Raw genomic sequence first — 19,256 nt, forward strand, 5'->3', positions numbered from 1 at the left:
TGCGTTATCCTCTAAAATATTGATCGAAACCAGGTTTAATTGACTGTTTCAGTGTGGTACCACATTTCTACGTGATCCAAACCAGAAAAAACATGAGATCTGTTCAACAAGTATGTGAAGAATGCGAAATTATGAGTCTGATGTGGGCAAATTCAAGGCCTCACCTAGACCTCACATGCGTTATCCTCTAAAATATTGATCGAAACCAGGTTTAATTGACTGTTTCACTGTGGCACCACATTTCTATGTGATCCAAACCAGAAAGAGCAAAGGATCTGGCTAACAACTAAGAGAAATATGCGAAAGTATGAGCCTGATGAGGGCAAATCCTAGACCCAACTCTGACCTAACATGAGTTATCCTCTAAAGTATTGATCAAAACCATGTTTAATCGACTGTTTCAGTGAGGTACCACAGTACTATGTGATCCAAACCAGAAAAAACCCAGGATCTGATCAAGAAGTATGTGAGGAATGCGGAAGTGTGAGACTGATGGGGGCAAATCCCAGACCTAATCCAGACCTAATCCAGACCTAACATGCGTTACCCTCTAAAATACTGATCGTGACCATGTTTAGTCGACTGTTTCAGTCTGGTACCACATTGCTACGTGATCCAAACCAGAAAAAGCCCAGGATCAGGCCAGCAAGTATGAGAAGTATGCGAAAGTATGACCCTGATGAGGTCAAATCACAGACCTAATCCAGACCTAACATGCGTTATCCTCTAAAATACTGATCGAGACCTGATTTAGTCGACTGTTTCAGTGTGGAACCACATTACTACGTGATCCAAACCAGAAAAAGCCCAGAATCTGGCCATCGAGTATGAGAAATATGCGAAAGTATGAGCCTGATGAGAGCAACTCCCAGACCTAACCTAGACCTAACATGGGTTATCCTCTAAAATATTGATCGTGACCAGGTTTAATCGTCTCTTTCAGTGTGGTACCACATTACTACGTGATCCAAAGCAGAAAAATCCCAGGATCTGTTCAACAAGTATGTGATGAATGCGAAAGTATGACCCTGGTGAGGGCAAATCCCAGGCCTAACCTAGCCCTAACATGCGTTATCATCTAAAATATTGATCGAAACCTGGTTTAATCGACTGCTTCTGGGTGGTACCAGATTACTATGTGATCCAAACCACAACAAACCCAGGATCTGTTCAAGAAGTATGTGAAGAATTCGAAAGTTTGAGACTGAAGAGGGCAAATCCCAGACCTAATCCGGACCTAACTTGCGTTATCCTCTAAAATATTGATCGAAACCAGGTTTAATTGACTGTTTCAGTGTGGTACCACATTTCTACGTGATCCAAATCAGAAAAACATGGGATCTGTTCAGCAAGTATGTGAAGAATGCGAAATTATGAGTCTGATGAGGGCAAATTCAAGGCCTAACCTAGACCTAACATGCGTTATCCTCTAAAATATTGATCGTAACCAGGTAAAGTCGACTGTTTCAGTGTGGTACCACATTTCTACGTGATCCAAACCAGAAAAAACATGGGATCTGTTCAGCAAGTATGTGAAGAATGCGAAATTATGAGTCTGATGAGGGCAAATTCAAGGCCTAACCTAGACCTAACATGCGTTATCCTCTAAAATATTGATCGTGGCCAGGTTTAGTCGACTGTTTCTGGGTGGTACCACATTACTATGTGATCCAAACCAGAACAAACCCAGGATCTGTTCAAGAAGTATGTCAAGAATGCGAAAGTTTGAGACTGAAGAGGGCAAATCCCAGACCTAATCCAGACCTAACTTGCGTTATCCTCTAAAATATTGATCGAAACCAGGTTTAATTGACTGTTTCACTGTGGTACCACATTTCTATGTGATCCAAACCAGAAAGAGCAAAGAATCTGGCTAACAACTAAGAGAAATATGCGAAAGTATGAGCCTGATGAGGGCAAATCCTAGACCCAACTCTAACCTAACATGAGTTATCCTCTAAAATATTGATCAAAACCATGTTTAATCGACTGTTTCAGTGAGGTACCACACTACTATGTGATCCAAACCAGAAAAAACCCAGGATCTGATCAAGAAGTATGTGAGGAATGCGGAAGTATGAGACTGATGGGGGCAAATTCTAGACCTAACTCTGACCTAACATGAGTTATCCTCTAAAATACTGATCGTGACCATGTTTAGTCGACTGTTTCAGTCTGGTACCACATTGCTACGTGATCCAAACCAGAAAAAGCCCAGGATCAGGCCAACAAGTATGAGAAGTATGCGAAAGTATGACCCTGATGAGGTCAAATCACAGACCTAATCCAGACCTAACATGCGTTATCCTCTAAAATACTGATCGAGACCAGGTTTAGTCGACTGTTTCAGTGTGGTACCACATTACTACGTGATCCAAACCAGAAAAAGCCCAGAATGTGGCCATCGAGTATGAGAAATATGCGAAAGTATGAGCCTGATGAGAGCAACTCCCAGACCTAACCTAGACCTAACATGGGTTATCCTCTAAAATATTGATCGTGGCCAGGTTTAGTCGACTGTTTCTGGGTGGTACCACATTACTATGTGATCCAAACCAGAACAAACCCAGGATCTGTTCAAGAAGTATGTGAAGAATGCGGAAGTATGAGACTGATGAGGGCAAATCCCAGACCTAATCTAGACCGAACACAGACCTAACATGCGTTAACCTCTAAAATATTGATCGAGACCAGGGTTAATGGACTGTTTCAGTGTGATACCACATTACCACGTGATCCAAACCTGGAAATGCCCGAGATCTGGCCAACAAGTATGCGAAAAATGTGAAAGTATGACCCTGATGAGGGCAAATCCCAGGCTTAACCTAGACCTAACAAACGATATCCTCTAAAATATTGATCGAAACCAGGTTTAATTGACTGCTTCAGTGTGGTACCACATTTCTACGTGATCCAAACCAGAAAAAACATGGGATCTGTTCAACAAGTATGTGAAGAATGCGAAATTATGAGTCTGATGAGGGCAAATTCAAGGCCTAACCTAGACCTAACATGCGTTATCCTCGAAAATACTGATCGAGACCAGCTTTAGTCGATTGTTTCAGTGTGGTACCACACTACTACGCGATCAAAACCAGAAAGAACCCAGAATCTGGCCATCAAGTATGAGAAATATGCGAAAGTATGAGCCTGATGAGAGCAAATCCCAGACTTAACCTAGACCTAACATGCGTTATCCTCAAAAATATCGATCGAAACCAGGTTTAATCGTCTCTTTCAGTGTGGTACCACATTACTACGTGATCCAAAGCAGAAAAATCCCAGGATCTGTTCAACAAGTATGTGAAGAATGCGAAAGTATGAGCCTGGTGAGGGCAAATCCCAGGCCTAACCTAGACCTAACATGCGCTATCCTCTAAAATATTGATCGAAACCATGTTTAATCGACTGTTTCAGTGTGGTACCACACTACTATGTGATCCAAACAAGAAAAAACCCAGGATCTGATCAAGAAGTATGTGAAGAATGCGGAAGTATGAGACTGATGAGGGCAAATCCCAGACCTAATCCAGACCTAACATGCGTTATCCTCGAAAATACTGATCGAGACCAGCTTTAGTCGATTGTTTCAGTGTGGTACCACACTACTACGCGATCAAAACCAGAAAGAACCCAGAATCTGGCCATCGAGTATGAGAAATATGCGAAAGTATGAGCCTGATGAGAGCAAATCCCAGAGTTAACCTAGACCTAACATGCGTTATCCTCTAAAATATTGATCGAAACCAGGTTTAATTGACTGTTTCAGTGTGGTACCACATTTCTATGTGATCCAAACCACAAAAAACCCAGGATCTGTTCAAGAAGTATGTGAAGAATGCGGAAGTATGAGACTGATGAGGGCAAATCCCAGACCTAATCGAGACCGAACACAGACCTAACATGCGTTATCCTCTAAAATATTGATCGAGACCAGGGTTAATGGACTATTTCAGTGTGGTACCACATTTCTACGTGATCCAAACCAGAAAAAACATGGGATCTGTTCAACAAGTATGTGAAGAATGCGAAATTATGAGCCTGATGAGGGCAAATCCTAGACCCAACTCTGACCTAACATGAGTCATCCTCTAAAATATTGATCAAAACCATGTTTAATCGACTGTTTCAGTGTGCTACCACACTACTATGTGATCCAAACCACAAAAAACACAGGATCTGTTCTAGAAGTATATGAAGAATGCGGAAGTATGAGTCTGATGAGGGCAAATTCAAGGCCTAACCTAGACCTAACATGGGTTATCCTCTAAAATATTGATCAAAACCATGTTTAATCGACTGTTTCAGTGAGGTACCACACTACTATGTGATCCAAACCAGAAAAAACCCAGGATCTGATCAAGAAGTATGTGAAGAATGCGGAAGTATGAGACTGATGAGGGCAAATCCCAGACCTAATCCAGACCTAACATGCGTTATCCCCTAACATACTGATCGTGACCAGCTTCAGTCGACTGTTTCAGTGTGGTACCACATTACTACGTGAGCCAAACCAGAAAAAGCCCAGAATCTGGCCATCAAGTATGAGAAATATGCGAAAGTATGAGCCTGATGAGAGCAAATCCCAGACCTAACCTAGACCTAACATGCGTTATCCTCTAAAATATTGATCGTGACCAGGTTTAGTCGACAGTTTCTGGGTGGTACCACATTACTATGTGATCCAAACCAGAACAAACCCAGGATCTGTTCAAGAAGTATGTGAAGAATGCGAAAGTTTGAGACTGAAGAGGGCAAATCCCAGACCTAATCCAGACCTAACTTGCGTTATCCTCTAAAATATTGATCGAAACCAGGTTTAATTGACTGTTTCAGTGTGGTACCACATTTCTACGTGATCCAAACCAGAAAAAACATGAGATCTATTCAACAAGTATGTGAAGAATGCGAAATTATGAGTCTGATGTGGGCAAATTCAAGGCCTCACCTAGACCTAACATGCGTTATCCTCTAAAATATTGATCGAAACCAGGTTTAATTGACTGTTTCACTGTGGTACCACATTTCTATGTGATCCAAACCAGAAAGAGCAAAGGATCTGGCTAACAACTAAGAGAAATATGCGAAAGTATGAGCCTGATGAGGGCAAATCCTAGACCCAACTCTGACCTAACATGAGTTATCCTCTAAAGTATTGATCAAAACCATGTTTAATCGACTGTTTCAGTGAGGTACCACACTACTATGTGATCCAAACCAGAAAAAACCCAGGATCTGATCAAGAAGTATGTGAGGAATGCGGAAGTGTGAGACTGATGGGGGCAAATCCCAGACCTAATCCAGACCTAATCCAGACCTAACATGCGTTACCCTCTAAAATACTGATCGTGACCATGTTTAGTCGACTGTTTCAGTCTGGTACCACATTGCTACGTGATCCAAACCAGAAAAAGCCCAGGATCAGGCCAGCAAGTATGAGAAGTATGCGAAAGTATGACCCTGATGAGGTCAAATCACAGACCTAATCCAGACCTAATATGCGTTATCCTCTAAAATACTGATCGAGACCTGGTTTAGTCGACTGTTTCAGTGTGGAACCACATTACTACGTGATCCAAACCAGAAAAAGCCCAGAATCTGGCCATCGAGTATGAGAAATATGCGAAAGTATGAGCCTGATGAGAGCAAATCCCAGACCTAACCTAGACCTAACATGGGTTATCCTGTAAAATATTGATCGTGACCAGGTTTAATCGTCTCTTTCAGTGTGGTACCACATTACTACGTGATCCAAAGCAGAAAAATCCCAGGATCTGTTCAACAAGTATGTGAAGAATGCGAAAGTATGACCCTGGTGAGGGCAAATCCCAGGCCTAACCTAGCCCTAACATGCGTTATCATCTAAAATATTGATCGAAACCTGGTTTAATCGACTGCTTCTGGGTGGTACCAGATTACTATGTGATCCAAACCACAACAAACCCAGGATCTGTTCAAGAAGTATGTGAAGAATGCGAAAGTTTGAGACTGAAGAGGGCAAATCCCAGACCTAATCCGGACCTAACTTGCGTTATCCTCTAAAATATTGATCGAAACCAGGTTTAATTGACTGTTTCAGTGTGGTACCTCATTTCTACGTGATCCAAATCAGAAAAACATGGGATCTGTTCAACAAGTATGTGAAGAATGCGAAATTATGAGTCTGATGAGGGCAAATTCAAGGCCTAACCTAGACCTAACATGCGTTATCCTCTAAAATATTGATCGTGACCAGGTAAACTCGACTGTTTCAGTGTGGTACCACATTTCTACGTGATCCTAACCAGAAAAAACATGAGATCTGTTCAACAAGTATGTGAAGAATGCGAATTTATGAGTCTGATGTGGGCAAATTCAAGGCCTCACCTAGACCTAACATGCGTTATCCTCTAAAATATTGATCGTGGCCAGGTTTAGTCGACTGTTTCTGGGTGGTACCACATTACTATGTGATCCAAACCACAACAAACCCAGGATCTGTTCAAGAAGTATGTGAAGAATGCGAAAGTTTGAGACTGAAGAGGGCAAATCCCAGACCTAATCCAGACCTAACTTGCGTTATCCTCTAAAATATTGATCGAAACCAGGTTTAATGGACTGTTTCAGTGTGGAACCACATTACTGTGTGATCCCAACCAGAACAAGCCCAGAATCTGGCCATCAAGTATGAGAAATAAGCGAAGGTATGAGCCTGATGCGAGCAAATCCCCCACTTAACGTAGACCTAGCATGCGTTATCCTCAAAAATATTGATCGGAACCAGGTTTAATCGTCTTTTTCAGTGTGGTACCACATTACTACGTGATCCAAAGCAGAAAAATCCCAAGATCTGTTCAACAAGTATGTGAAGAATGCGAAATTATGAGTCTGATGTGGGCAAATTCAAGGCCTCACCTAGACCTAACATGCGTTATCCTCAAAAATATTGATCGAAACCAGGATTAATGGACTGTTTCAGTGTGGAACCACATTACTGTGTGATCCCAACCAGAACAAGCCCAGAATCTGGCCATCAAGTATGAGAAATAAGCGAAGGTATGAGCCTGATGCGAGCAAATCCCCCACTTAACGTAGACCTAGCATGCGTTATCCTCAAAAATATTGATCGGAACCAGGTTTAATCGTCTTTTTCAGTGTGGTACCACATTACTACGTGATCCAAAGCAGAAAAATCCCAAGATCTGTTCAACAAGTATGTGAAGAATGCGAAATTATGAGTCTGATGTGGGCAAATTCAAGGCCTCACCTAGACCTAACATGCGTTATCCTCAAAAATATTGATCGAAACCAGGTTTAATTGACTGTTTCACTGTGGTACCACATTTCTATGTGATCCAAACCAGAAAGAGCAAAGGATCTGGCTAACAACTAAGAGAAATATGCGAAAGTATGAGCCTGATGAGGGCAAATCCTAGACCCAACTCTGACCTAACATGAGTTATCCTCTAAAATATTCATCAAAACCATGTTTAATCGACTGTTTCAGTGAGGTACCACACTACTATGTGATCCAAACCAGAAAAAACCCAGGATCTGATCAAGAAGTATGTGAGGAATGCGGAAGTATGAGACTGATGGGGGCAAATTCTAGACCTAACTCTGACCTAACATGAGTTATCCTCTAAAATACTGATCGTGACCATGTTTAGTCGACTGTTTCAGTCTGGTACCACATTGCTACGTGATCCAAACCAGAAAAAGCCCAGGATCAGGCCAACAAGTATGAGAAGTATGCGAAAGTATGACCCTGATGAGGTCAAATCACAGACCTAATCCAGACCTAACATGCGTTATCCTCTAAAATGCTGATCGAGACCAGGTTTAGTCGACTGTTTCAGTGTGGTACCACATTACTACGTGATCCAAACCAGAAAAAGCCCAGAATGTGGCCATCGAGTATGAGAAATATGCGAAAGTATGAGCCTGATGAGAGCAAATCCCAGACCTCACCTAGACCTAACATGCGTTATCCTCTAAAATATTGATCGAAACCATATTTAATCGACTGTTTCAGTGTGGTACCACACTACTATGTGATCCAAACAAGAAAAAACCCAGAATCTGTGCAGGAAGTATCTGAAGAATGCGGAAGTATGAGACTGATGTGGGCAAATCCCAGACATAATCCAGACCTAATCCAGACCTAACATGCGTTATCCTCGAAAATGCTGATCGAGACCAGCTTTAGACGACTGTTTCAGTGCGGTACCACACTACTACGCGATCAAAACCAGAAAAAACCCAGAATCTGGCCATCGAGTATGAGAAATATGCGAAAGTATGAGCTTGATGAGAGCAAATCCCAGACCTAACCTAGACCTAACATGCGTTATCCTCTAAAATATTGATCGTGACCAGGTTTAGTCGACTGTTTCTGGGTGGTACCACATTACTACGTGATCCAAACCAGAAAAAGCCCAGGATCAGGCCAACAAGTATGTGAAGTATGCGAAAGTATGACCCTGATGAGGTCAAATCCCAGACCTAATCCAGACCTAACATGCGTTATCAACTAAAATACTGAACGAGACCAGGTTTAGTCGACTGTTTCAGTGTGGTACCACATTACGACGTGATCCAAACTAGAAAAAGCCCAGAATCTGGCCATCGAGTATGAGAAATATGCGAAAGTATGAGCCTGATGAGAGCAAATCCCAGACCTAACCTAGACCTAACATGGGTTATCCTCTAAAATATTGATCGTGACCAGGTTTAGTCGACAGTTTCTGGGTGGTACCACATTACTATGTGATCCAAACCAGAACAAACCCAGGATCTGTTCAAGAAGTATGTGAAGAATGCGAAAGTTTGAGACTGAAGAGGGCAAATCCCAGACCTAATCCAGACCTAACTTGCGTTATCCTCTAAAATATTGATCGAAACCAGGTTTAATTGACTGTTTCAGTGTGGTACCACATTTCTACGTGATCCAAACCAGAAAAAACATGAGATCTGTTCAACAAGTATGTGAAGAATGCGAAATTATGAGTCTGATGTGGGCAAATTCAAGGCCTCACCTAGACCTCACATGCGTTATCCTCTAAAATATTGATCGAAACCAGGTTTAATTGACTGTTTCACTGTGGCACCACATTTCTATGTGATCCAAACCAGAAAGAGCAAAGGATCTGGCTAACAACTAAGAGAAATATGCGAAAGTATGAGCCTGATGAGGGCAAATCCTAGACCCAACTCTGACCTAACATGAGTTATCCTCTAAAGTATTGATCAAAACCATGTTTAATCGACTGTTTCAGTGAGGTACCACAGTACTATGTGATCCAAACCAGAAAAAACCCAGGATCTGATCAAGAAGTATGTGAGGAATGCGGAAGTGTGAGACTGATGGGGGCAAATCCCAGACCTAATCCAGACCTAATCCAGACCTAACATGCGTTACCCTCTAAAATACTGATCGTGACCATGTTTAGTCGACTGTTTCAGTCTGGTACCACATTGCTACGTGATCCAAACCAGAAAAAGCCCAGGATCAGGCCAGCAAGTATGAGAAGTATGCGAAAGTATGACCCTGATGAGGTCAAATCACAGACCTAATCCAGACCTAACATGCGTTATCCTCTAAAATACTGATCGAGACCTGATTTAGTCGACTGTTTCAGTGTGGAACCACATTACTACGTGATCCAAACCAGAAAAAGCCCAGAATCTGGCCATCGAGTATGAGAAATATGCGAAAGTATGAGCCTGATGAGAGCAACTCCCAGACCTAACCTAGACCTAACATGGGTTATCCTCTAAAATATTGATCGTGACCAGGTTTAATCGTCTCTTTCAGTGTGGTACCACATTACTACGTGATCCAAAGCAGAAAAATCCCAGGATCTGTTCAACAAGTATGTGATGAATGCGAAAGTATGACCCTGGTGAGGGCAAATCCCAGGCCTAACCTAGCCCTAACATGCGTTATCATCTAAAATATTGATCGAAACCTGGTTTAATCGACTGCTTCTGGGTGGTACCAGATTACTATGTGATCCAAACCACAACAAACCCAGGATCTGTTCAAGAAGTATGTGAAGAATTCGAAAGTTTGAGACAGAAGAGGGCAAATCCCAGACCTAATCCGGACCTAACTTGCGTTATCCTCTAAAATATTGATCGAAACCAGGTTTAATTGACTGTTTCAGTGTGGTACCACATTTCTACGTGATCCAAATCAGAAAAACATGGGATCTGTTCAGCAAGTATGTGAAGAATGCGAAATTATGAGTCTGATGAGGGCAAATTCAAGGCCTAACCTAGACCTAACATGCGTTATCCTCTAAAATATTGATCGTAACCAGGTAAAGTCGACTGTTTCAGTGTGGTACCACATTTCTACGTGATCCAAACCAGAAAAAACATGGGATCTGTTCAGCAAGTATGTGAAGAATGCGAAATTATGAGTCTGATGAGGGCAAATTCAAGGCCTAACCTAGACCTAACATGCGTTATCCTCTAAAATATTGATCGTGGCCAGGTTTAGTCGACTGTTTCTGGGTGGTACCACATTACTATGTGATCCAAACCAGAACAAACCCAGGATCTGTTCAAGAAGTATGTGAAGAATGCGAAAGTTTGAGACTGAAGAGGGCAAATCCCAGACCTAATCCAGACCTAACTTGCGTTATCCTCTAAAATATTGATCGAAACCAGGTTTAATTGACTGTTTCACTGTGGTACCACATTTCTATGTGATCCAAACCAGAAAGAGCAAAGAATCTGGCTAACAACTAAGAGAAATATGCGAAAGTATGAGCCTGATGAGGGCAAATCCTAGACCCAACTCTAACCTAACATGAGTTATCCTCTAAAATATTGATCAAAACCATGTTTAATCGACTGTTTCAGTGAGGTACCACACTACTATGTGATCCAAACCAGAAAAAACCCAGGATCTGATCAAGAAGTATGTGAGGAATGCGGAAGTATGAGACTGATGGGGGCAAATTCTAGACCTAACTCTGACCTAACATGAGTTATCCTCTAAAATACTGATCGTGACCATGTTTAGTCGACTGTTTCAGTCTGGTACCACATTGCTACGTGATCCAAACCAGAAAAAGCCCAGGATCAGGCCAACAAGTATGAGAAGTATGCGAAAGTATGACCCTGATGAGGTCAAATCACAGACCTAATCCAGACCTAACATGCGTTATCCTCTAAAATACTGATCGAGACCAGGTTTAGTCGACTGTTTCAGTGTGGTACCACATTACTACGTGATCCAAACCAGAAAAAGCCCAGAATGTGGCCATCGAGTATGAGAAATATGCGAAAGTATGAGCCTGATGAGAGCAACTCCCAGACCTAACCTAGACCTAACATGGGTTATCCTCTAAAATATTGATCGTGGCCAGGTTTAGTCGACTGTTTCTGGGTGGTACCACATTACTATGTGATCCAAACCAGAACAAACCCAGGATCTGTTCAAGAAGTATGTGAAGAATGCGGAAGTATGAGACTGATGAGGGCAAATCCCAGACCTAATCTAGACCGAACACAGACCTAACATGCGTTAACCTCTAAAATATTGATCGAGACCAGGGTTAATGGACTGTTTCAGTGTGATACCACATTACCACGTGATCCAAACCTGGAAATGCCCGAGATCTGGCCAACAAGTATGCGAAAAATGTGAAAGTATGACCCTGATGAGGGCAAATCCCAGGCTTAACCTAGACCTAACAAACGATATCCTCTAAAATATTGATCGAAACCAGGTTTAATTGACTGCTTCAGTGTGGTACCACATTTCTACGTGATCCAAACCAGAAAAAACATGGGATCTGTTCAACAAGTATGTGAAGAATGCGAAATTATGAGTCTGATGAGGGCAAATTCAAGGCCTAACCTAGACCTAACATGCGTTATCCTCGAAAATACTGATCGAGACCAGCTTTAGTCGATTGTTTCAGTGTGGTACCACACTACTACGCGATCAAAACCAGAAAGAACCCAGAATCTGGCCATCAAGTATGAGAAATATGCGAAAGTATGAGCCTGATGAGAGCAAATCCCAGACTTAACCTAGACCTAACATGCGTTATCCTCAAAAATATCGATCGAAACCAGGTTTAATCGTCTCTTTCAGTGTGGTACCACATTACTACGTGATCCAAAGCAGAAAAATCCCAGGATCTGTTCAACAAGTATGTGAAGAATGCGAAAGTATGAGCCTGGTGAGGGCAAATCCCAGGCCTAACCTAGACCTAACATGCGCTATCCTCTAAAATATTGATCGAAACCATGTTTAATCGACTGTTTCAGTGTGGTACCACACTACTATGTGATCCAAACAAGAAAAAACCCAGGATCTGATCAAGAAGTATGTGAAGAATGCGGAAGTATGAGACTGATGAGGGCAAATCCCAGACCTAATCCAGACCTAACATGCGTTATCCTCGAAAATACTGATCGAGACCAGCTTTAGTCGATTGTTTCAGTGTGGTACCACACTACTACGCGATCAAAACCAGAAAGAACCCAGAATCTGGCCATCGAGTATGAGAAATATGCGAAAGTATGAGCCTGATGAGAGCAAATCCCAGAGTTAACCTAGACCTAACATGCGTTATCCTCTAAAATATTGATCGAAACCAGGTTTAATTGACTGTTTCAGTGTGGTACCACATTTCTATGTGATCCAAACCACAAAAAACCCAGGATCTGTTCAAGAAGTATGTGAAGAATGCGGAAGTATGAGACTGATGAGGGCAAATCCCAGACCTAATCGAGACCGAACACAGACCTAACATGCGTTATCCTCTAAAATATTGATCGAGACCAGGGTTAATGGACTATTTCAGTGTGGTACCACATTTCTACGTGATCCAAACCAGAAAAAACATGGGATCTGTTCAACAAGTATGTGAAGAATGCGAAATTATGAGCCTGATGAGGGCAAATCCTAGACCCAACTCTGACCTAACATGAGTCATCCTCTAAAATATTGATCAAAACCATGTTTAATCGACTGTTTCAGTGTGCTACCACACTACTATGTGATCCAAACCACAAAAAACACAGGATCTGTTCTAGAAGTATATGAAGAATGCGGAAGTATGAGTCTGATGAGGGCAAATTCAAGGCCTAACCTAGACCTAACATGGGTTATCCTCTAAAATATTGATCAAAACCATGTTTAATCGACTGTTTCAGTGAGGTACCACACTACTATGTGAGCCAAACCAGAAAAAACCCAGGATCTGATCAAGAAGTATGTGAAGAATGCGGAAGTATGAGACTGATGAGGGCAAATCCCAGACCTAATCCAGACCTAACATGCGTTATCCCCTAACATACTGATCGTGACCAGCTTCAGTCGACTGTTTCAGTGTGGTACCACATTACTACGTGAGCCAAACCAGAAAAAGCCCAGAATCTGGCCATCAAGTATGAGAAATATGCGAAAGTATGAGCCTGATGAGAGCAAATCCCAGACCTAACCTAGACCTAACATGCGTTATCCTCTAAAATATTGATCGTGACCAGGTTTAGTCGACAGTTTCTGGGTGGTACCACATTACTATGTGATCCAAACCAGAACAAACCCAGGATCTGTTCAAGAAGTATGTGAAGAATGCGAAAGTTTGAGACTGAAGAGGGCAAATCCCAGACCTAATCCAGACCTAACTTGCGTTATCCTCTAAAATATTGATCGAAACCAGGTTTAATTGACTGTTTCAGTGTGGTACCACATTTCTACGTGATCCAAACCAGAAAAAACATGAGATCTATTCAACAAGTATGTGAAGAATGCGAAATTATGAGTCTGATGTGGGCAAATTCAAGGCCTCACCTAGACCTAACATGCGTTATCCTCTAAAATATTGATCGAAACCAGGTTTAATTGACTGTTTCACTGTGGTACCACATTTCTATGTGATCCAAACCAGAAAGAGCAAAGGATCTGGCTAACAACTAAGAGAAATATGCGAAAGTATGAGCCTGATGAGGGCAAATCCTAGACCCAACTCTGACCTAACATGAGCTATCCTCTAAAGTATTGATCAAAACCATGTTTAATCGACTGTTTCAGTGAGGTACCACACTACTATGTGATCCAAACCAGAAAAAACCCAGGATCTGATCAAGAAGTATGTGAGGAATGCGGAAGTGTGAGACTGATGGGGGCAAATCCCAGACCTAATCCAGACCTAATCCAGACCTAACATGCGTTACCCTCTAAAATACTGATCGTGACCATGTTTAGTCGACTGTTTCAGTCTGGTACCACATTGCTACGTGATCCAAACCAGAAAAAGCCCAGGATCAGGCCAGCAAGTATGAGAAGTATGCGAAAGTATGACCCTGATGAGGTCAAATCACAGACCTAATCCAGACCTAATATGCGTTATCCTCTAAAATACTGATCGAGACCTGGTTTAGTCGACTGTTTCAGTGTGGAACCACATTACTACGTGATCCAAACCAGAAAAAGCCCAGAATCTGGCCATCGAGTATGAGAAATATGCGAAAGTATGAGCCTGATGAGAGCAAATCCCAGACCTAACCTAGACCTAACATGGGTTATCCTGTAAAATATTGATCGTGACCAGGTTTAATCGTCTCTTTCAGTGTGGTACCACATTACTACGTGATCCAAAGCAGAAAAATCCCAGGATCTGTTCAACAAGTATGTGAAGAATGCGAAAGTATGACCCTGGTGAGGGCAAATCCCAGGCCTAACCTAGCCCTAACATGCGTTATCATCTAAAATATTGATCGAAACCTGGTTTAATCGACTGCTTCTGGGTGGTACCAGATTACTATGTGATCCAAACCACAACAAACCCAGGATCTGTTCAAGAAGTATGTGAAGAATGCGAAAGTTTGAGACTGAAGAGGGCAAATCCCAGACCTAATCCGGACCTAACTTGCGTTATCCTCTAAAATATTGATCGAAACCAGGTTTAATTGACTGTTTCAGTGTGGTACCTCATTTCTACGTGATCCAAATCAGAAAAACATGGGATCTGTTCAACAAGTATGTGAAGAATGCGAAATTATGAGTCTGATGAGGGCAAATTCAAGGCCTAACCTAGACCTAACATGCGTTATCCTCTAAAATATTGATCGTGACCAGGTAAACTCGACTGTTTCAGTGTGGTACCACATTTCTACGTGATCCTAACCAGAAAAAACATGAGATCTGTTCAACAAGTATGTGAAGAATGCGAATTTATGAGTCTGATGTGGGCAAATTCAAGGCCTCACCTAGACCTAACATGCGTTATCCTCTAAAATATTGATCGTGGCCAGGTTTAGTCGACTGTTTCTGGGTGGTACCACATTACTATGTGATCCAAACCACAACAAACCCAGGATCTGTTCAAGAAGTATGTGAAGAATGCGAAAGTTTGAGACTGAAGAGGGCAAATCCCAGACCTAATCCAGACCTAACTTGCGTTATCCTCTAAAATATTGATCGAAACCAGGTTTAATGGACTGTTTCAGTGTGGAACCACATTACTGTGTGATCCCAACCAGAACAAGCCCAGAATCTGGCCATCAAGTATGAGAAATAAGCGAAGGTATGAGCCTGATGCGAGCAAATCCCCCACTTAACGTAGACCTAGCATGCGTTATCCTCAAAAATATTGATCGGAACCAGGTTTAATCGTCTTTTTCAGTGTGGTACCACATTACTACGTGATCCAAAGCAGAAAAATCCCAAGATCTGTTCAACAAGTATGTGAAGAATGCGAAATTATGAGTCTGATGTGGGCAAATTCAAGGCCTCACCTAGACCTAACATGCGTTATCCTCAAAAATATTGATCGAAACCAGGATTAATGGACTGTTTCAGTGTGGAACCACATTACTGTGTGATCCCAACCAGAACAAGCCCAGAATCTGGCCATCAAGTATGAGAAATAAGCGAAGGTATGAGCCTGATGCGAGCAAATCCCCCACTTAACGTAGACCTAGCATGCGTTATCCTCAAAAATATTGATCGGAACCAGGTTTAATCGTCTTTTTCAGTGTGGTACCACATTACTACGTGATCCAAAGCAGAAAAATCCCAAGATCTGTTCAACAAGTATGTGAAGAATGCGAAATTATGAGTCTGATGTGGGCAAATTCAAGGCCTCACCTAGACCTAACATGCGTTATCCTCAAAAATATTGATCGAAACCAGGTTTAATTGACTGTTTCACTGTGGTACCACATTTCTATGTGATCCAAACCAGAAAGAGCAAAGGATCTGGCTAACAACTAAGAGAAATATGCGAAAGTATGAGCCTGATGAGGGCAAATCCTAGACCCAACTCTGACCTAACATGAGTTATCCTCTAAAATATTCATCAAAACCATGTTTAATCGACTGTTTCAGTGAGGTACCACACTACTATGTGATCCAAACCAGAAAAAACCCAGGATCTGATCAAGAAGTATGTGAGGAATGCGGAAGTATGAGACTGATGGGGGCAAATTCTAGACCTAACTCTGACCTAACATGAGTTATCCTCTAAAATACTGATCGTGACCATGTTTAGTCGACTGTTTCAGTCTGGTACCACATTGCTACGTGATCCAAACCAGAAAAAGCCCAGGATCAGGCCAACAAGTATGAGAAGTATGCGAAAGTATGACCCTGATGAGGTCAAATCACAGACCTAATCCAGACCTAACATGCGTTATCCTCTAAAATGCTGATCGAGACCAGGTTTAGTCGACTGTTTCAGTGTGGTACCACATTACTACGTGATCCAAACCAGAAAAAGCCCAGAATGTGGCCATCGAGTATGAGAAATATGCGAAAGTATGAGCCTGATGAGAGCAAATCCCAGACCTCACCTAGACCTAACATGCGTTATCCTCTAAAATATTGATCGAAACCATATTTAATCGACTGTTTCAGTGTGGTACCACACTACTATGTGATCCAAACAAGAAAAAACCCAGAATCTGTGCAGGAAGTATCTGAAGAATGCGGAAGTATGAGACTGATGTGGGCAAATCCCAGACATAATCCAGACCTAATCCAGACCTAACATGCGTTATCCTCGAAAATGCTGATCGAGACCAGCTTTAGACGACTGTTTCAGTGCGGTACCACACTACTACGCGATCCAAACTAGAAAAAGCCCAGAATCTGGCCATCGAGTATGAGAAATATGCGAAAGTATGAGCCTGATGAGAGCAAATCCCAGACCTAACCTAGACCTAACATGGGTTATCCTCTAAAATATTGATCGTGACCAGGTTTAGTCGACAGTTTCTGGGTGGTACCACATTACTATGTGATCCAAACCAGAACAAACCCAGGATCTGTTCAAGAAGTATGTGAAGAATGCGAAAGTTTGAGACTGAAGAGGGCAAATCCCAGACCTAATCCAGACCTAACTTGCGTTATCCTCTAAAATATTGATCGAAACCAGGTTTAATTGACTGTTTCAGTGTGGTACCACATTTCTACGTGATCCAAACCAGAAAAAACATGAGATCTGTTCAACAAGTATGTGAAGAATGCGAAATTATGAGTCTGATGTGGGCAAATTCAAGGCCTCACCTAGACCTCACATGCGTTATCCTCTAAAATATTGATCGAAACCAGGTTTAATTGACTGTTTCACTGTGGCACCACATTTCTATGTGATCCAAACCAGAAAGAGCAAAGGATCTGGCTAACAACTAAGAGAAATATGCGAAAGTATGAGCCTGATGAGGGCAAATCCTAGACCCAACTCTGACCTAACATGAGTTATCCTCTAAAGTATTGATCAAAACCATGTTTAATCGACTGTTTCAGTGAGGTACCACAGTACTATGTGATCCAAACCAGAAAAAACCCAGGATCTGATCAAGAAGTATGTGAGGAATGCGGAAGTGTGAGACTGATGGGGGCAAATCCCAGACCTAATCCAGACCTAATCCAGACCTAACATGCGTTACCCTCTAAAATACTGATCGTGACCATGTTTAGTCGACTGTTTCAGTCTGGTACCACATTGCTACGTGATCCAAACCAGAAAAAGCCCAGGATCAGGCCAGCAAGTATGAGAAGTATGCGAAAGTATGACCCTGATGAGGTCAAATCACAGACCTAATCCAGACCTAACATGCGTTATCCTCTAAAATACTGATCGAGACCTGATTTAGTCGACTGTTTCAGTGTGGAACCACATTACTACGTGATCCAAACCAGAAAAAGCCCAGAATCTGGCCATCGAGTATGAGAAATATGCGAAAGTATGAGCCTGATGAGAGCAACTCCCAGACCTAACCTAGACCTAACATGGGTTATCCTCTAAAATATTGATCGTGACCAGGTTTAATCGTCTCTTTCAGTGTGGTACCACATTACTACGTGATCCAAAGCAGAAAAATCCCAGGATCTGTTCAACAAGTATGTGATGAATGCGAAAGTATGACCCTGGTGAGGGCAAATCCCAGGCCTAACCTAGCCCTAACATGCGTTATCATCTAAAATATTGATCGAAACCTGGTTTAATCGACTGCTTCTGGGTGGTACCAGATTACTATGTGATCCAAACCACAACAAACCCAGGATCTGTTCAAGAAGTATGTGAAGAATTCGAAAGTTTGAGACTGAAGAGGGCAAATCCCAGACCTAATCCGGACCTAACTTGCGTTATCCTCTAAAATATTGATCGAAACCAGGTTTAATTGACTGTTTCAGTGTGGTACCACATTTCTACGTGATCCAAATCAGAAAAACATGGGATCTGTTCAGCAAGTATGTGAAGAATGCGAAATTATGAGTCTGATGAGGGCAAATTCAAGGCCTAACCTAGACCTAACATGCGTTATCCTCTAAAATATTGATCGTAACCAGGTAAAGTCGACTGTTTCAGTGTGGTACCACATTTCTACGTGATCCAAACCAGAAAAAACATGGGATCTGTTCAGCAAGTATGTGAAGAATGCGAAATTATGAGTCTGATGAGGGCAAATTCAAGGCCTAACCTAGACCTAACATGCGTTATCCTCTAAAATATTGATCGTGGCCAGGTTTAGTCGACTGTTTCTGGGTGGTACCACATTACTATGTGATCCAAACCAGAACAAACCCAGGATCTGTTCAAGAAGTATGTGAAGAATGCGAAAGTTTGAGACTGAAGAGGGCAAATCCCAGACCTAATCCAGACCTAACTTGCGTTATCCTCTAAAATATTGATCGAAACCAGGTTTAATTGACTGTTTCACTGTGGTACCACATTTCTATGTGATCCAAACCAGAAAGAGCAAAGAATCTGGCTAACAACTAAGAGAAATATGCGAAAGTA

Source organism: Colletes latitarsis, chromosome 1 (genome assembly GCF_051014445.1).
Source record: "Colletes latitarsis isolate SP2378_abdomen chromosome 1, iyColLati1, whole genome shotgun sequence".
Taxonomy (NCBI): domain Eukaryota; kingdom Metazoa; phylum Arthropoda; class Insecta; order Hymenoptera; family Colletidae; genus Colletes; species Colletes latitarsis.